Below are 4,390 nucleotides of genomic sequence, written 5' to 3'. Positions count from 1 at the left end.
CTTCTTCACATACACCTGCCAGTAGTCCAATCAGTAATGAAGCACAACCAGCCAGGGAGAACAGAGGAGCGGTGACTGATGCCTGGGGAGATCATAAAAGGCCTCTCAGAGGAGAGGGCACATCTGAAGTGGAACTCAAGGAAGAGTCAGACTCCACCTGAGCCAGAGGGTGGGGAGGGCACAGCAGGCAAGGAAGATAGCATCAGAAGCATGGAGAGGGACAGAATGACCACATGGGCAAAGTAGCTGAAGGTGAATGGAGGCCAGGGTTGGGAAACTGCCCAGGTTGGAGTGAAGATACACACTGCAGACAAAAATAAGGCTTGCTACTAAATCACTGGAACTTTATCCAATAATTTAAATTCTTATAGGGGCCAAGGAGATAACATAAATGGGTGAGGAATAGGGAGTGGTAAGGACTCTGACAAACTGGAGGTCACATGACCCCTCTAGAGGGCAGACCAAAGCCTATGGGCCATAGTTGGTCGATGCCCTTCAAGAACAGGGCCCAGAACTGCCTTCTCATTTTTCAAAAGAAGCTGAACATGTAGATTTTTATGTGAAATCTGATTTTCAAATGCTGGCTCTGATTTTTTTGAACCATGAAAGCCAAAGAAAAGGTAGCTATGAGCTGAAATTGGCAGCAAGATTGCCATATGCTTTCCATGCTTTGCATGAATGCTCATACACCCTTATGAGATCTCATGAACACCCACATGTATTCATACATATGCACAATCAGTGCAGCCATGGGTGCCCACACACAGACAAACATGTATGCCTGTGCACACATGCCTGAGATCTCCTGGCGGTCGGTGCACGTGCACACACTCACACACACACATATATGCACATGCACACACACAAGTACTTCACACACATAGGCACATGCACACACATGCATGCAGCATTGTACTGGAACACTCCAGCAGAGGCCTAGAGAGAAGCCACCCAGTGGGTGCTGGATCCTTTTTCTTAAGCAATCTTGAGGAAAAGCCAGAGATGTCTTTTGGGGCCAATTTCCTTGGTCTTTCCTAACTCTGCTGGAAGCAGAATTTGGCAACAAGTCTGATTTGGCAACAGCACTTCAGACCCTCCACAGGCCAGCCTGTGAACTTGTGTGGTAATGGGTGGGCACCTGGCCCCCTTTGCTCACACAGACCTCTGGTGTATCCTGGAAGGACTTTAATCTCTTCATTTGACCCTTAGCCCTATAACAAAGACAGAAAAGTATTATCAGTATCCTGTTGCACAAGTGAGTAAACTAGGACTCAGGGAGATACTTGTCCCACCCAGGTGACAACCAAAAAGAGTAGGAGCTGTGGCAAAGCCTCAGTCTGTATCTTCATAGAACTTTCAACATCGGACACCCAGGTGAGAATTGAGTTCCTCAATATACCTTGTGGGGTGGGGCAGGTCCACAGAGGAATAATCTTCATTTGACTTCCCAAGAACCTAAAGCTTATGTCACCAAGGGTTCTTGTCAACTATCCCCACACCCCTTTGACAGATGAGGAAACTGAAGCCTCTGAGGGACAGAGACAAACTCAAGAGATCTAATCTTGGGGGACACTGGTCTCCTGCTCTGGTCAGGGCTCTGCCTGGCATGTGCAGAGATCTAGAATGTGTACAGAAGGTATATAAAACATGCATGCATAAATTCCAGAATATTAGCCAAGGAGCACCTCGTAGTCTGGGGCCAGGTTAGCCTCAGGTTACTGGGGCTTGGTGCCAGCTCTGGCCCCTCAGGTCTGCGTGGAGACAGAAGTCAGTCTGAAGTCTCCACAGGAGAGAGGAGGGGTGTCAGCCTGGCCAGATGGACCTGTTGCTGGGAGCACACCGTGCACATCTTCAGTGCACTAGTGCAAGAACAGATTTTAAAGTGCATTTTATGGAGGTCAGATATGCCCATGATAACCGACCTATGAGCACTAAAGAGCGAATGAGGGCTGGTGACAGCCCCACCAGCATCTCCCAGCACTCATCTAGGGGCAGCCTCTTTTAATCCTTCCAGTGATTGGTTTTAATCCTTCCAATGATTCTGTCCGTAAGTGTAGTTAAAATGTGAAATATCCTGTGTCTGATCCCCTGTTAGGAAAGATGAGGCATCAGCTGCTTTTCTTCCTCCCCTCTCCTTCCATCTCATTTACAAATCAGGTTTGGGATTTACATTTAAAAAAAATTCTTCTATCAGTACCTGGATTAATTTCCTACTGCAGCTGTAAAAAATTACCATAAACATGGTAGCTTAAAGCAAGACCACCAATTCATCCTCTTACAGTTCTGTAGGCCAGAAATTCTGAAATCATGATGTCAGCAGGATGGCGTTCTTTCTGCGGACTCTAGGACAGAATCCTTTGCCTTTTCCAGCTTCCAGAGGTCACCTGCAGTCCTTGAATTGTGGCTCTTCCTCCATCTTCAAAGCCAGCAGCATAACATCTTCCACTCTTTCTCTGACCTCTGCCTCCATTGTCACACTTCCTTCTGACCCTCTTATAAGAACTCTTGCGATGACATCAGACCCACCAGATAATCCAAGATTATCTCCCCAGGTCAAGATTCTTAAGAACTTGTGGTCAAATGGTGGAGTAAGTAAATGCTGTGCTCACCTCTTCCCACAACCACATCGAAATTACAATTAAATGATAGAACAACCACCCTTAAGAACTACCTGAAAACTAGCTGAACAGAACTTCTATAATAAAAAATATAAAGAAGAAGCCATTTTGAAACTGGTAGAAGGCGTCTAGACACGAAATGGTCTGTTCACACCCACATATGGTGGTTAAGAATCTGGAGAGATATTTTGGCTGTGGAGGTCCTCACTGAAGAGCTAGAGTCCCAGGCCCACATCAGGCTCTCCAGCCCAGAGCTCCAGTGCCGGGAAGAGGAGTCTCCACAACATTTGACTGTAAGAATCAGTAGGAACTCTGTCCGTGTGAGACAGAGTGCTGCTATAAACCAAAGTGTCCTCTTAAAGGGCCTGAGCACAGACTCACTCACTCACAAACACTTTCCCCAAGCTCCACCAAAGAGATAGCAACTTGAAAAGCACCTGGCACATATGGAGAGGAACTGAATTATGTGGCTTCAGGGTGAAGGCTGGAGGGGCAGCTCCCTCCAGGACTGAAGCACTGGCAAGTGCCATTGTTCCTTTGTTGAGCCCTCCCCACTCCTAGCCAGCAGATGCAGGCAGGCATCAAATGTGAGTCTCCATTTACCTTACTAACAACACTCTCACCTCACCTTTGTGATTCCCTGAAATTCTTCCTCACCTAACTCACTCACTAGCCTTAACCTATTTTATTGGCTGTTCCTCACAAATGGCTGACGTTGGCAAATGCTGCTGAGTTTCTTAAAATCTCTCAAAGGCTCACAAACCCCAAACAAGCAGCATTTGGCCTCAGCCTGCCCTATACCTCTTTCTAAGTGGCTCTAAGCCTGACACTAGTGGCAGATGACCCCAGTTCACAGCATAACTGCTCCCAGGTGCCTCCAAATCTAACTATCAACCACAGATCACTTTGTAGCTCCCAACAGGTGACCCAGAGCAGGACATAGACAGTGGATGATGTTGGCTTCCACCAGAGCCAACACAGTGGTTAGTTTCAGACCACAACAGAGCACCACGCAATTAGCACCACAAGTGACACACCCAAAGGACAGACTCGGCAGGCACCAGAGTCCCACTAAAGTGAATCCTACTCTGTGGAATCAGCCCTTGCACGATAGCTTGTCTGCTGTACTCAGTCAGTCCTCACAGTCAGTCAGCCTGAGGATCATTCCCACCTACTGACATGCCAACAGCAATCAAAGCTCAACTACAACACATAACTCACACAAAGGACACTGCTGGAGCACATGGCTCAGGTATTCAGGGAGACTGCCTGACTGGGCCCCACAGAACACCTACTACATAAGGCCACTCTACCAAGACTGAGATATATAGCAGATCTATCTAATACATAGAAACAAACACAAGGAGGCAGCCAAAATGAGGAGACAAAGAAACATGTTCCAAATGAAAGAACAGGAAAAAACTCCAGAAAGAGAACAGAAAAAAATGGAGACAAGCAATCTACCAGATGAAGAGTTCAAAACACTGGTTATAAGGATGTACAATGAACTTGGGGGAAGAATAGATGAACTCTGTGAGAACTTCAGTAAAGAGATAAGAAGCATAAAAAGAGAGAGAGATAGAAAACATAAAAAAGAACCAGTCAGAAATGAATAATACAATAACTGAAATGAAGAATACATTAGAAGGAATCAATAGCAGATTAGATGAAGAAGAGGATCAAATCAGCAACTTAAAGACAGGTAGCAGAAGTCACCCAATCAGAACAGCAAAATGTGCCTGAAGGAGAAGAGAGAGAGCAGGGAATTGAGA

The sequence above is a fragment of the Pteropus vampyrus genome, unplaced genomic scaffold, assembly GCF_000151845.1.
Source record: "Pteropus vampyrus isolate Shadow unplaced genomic scaffold, Pvam_2.0 Scaffold285, whole genome shotgun sequence".
NCBI classification, from domain to species: domain Eukaryota; kingdom Metazoa; phylum Chordata; class Mammalia; order Chiroptera; family Pteropodidae; genus Pteropus; species Pteropus vampyrus.
The sequence above is the reverse complement of the archived record's forward strand: the minus strand, read 5'-3'. Positions refer to the sequence as shown.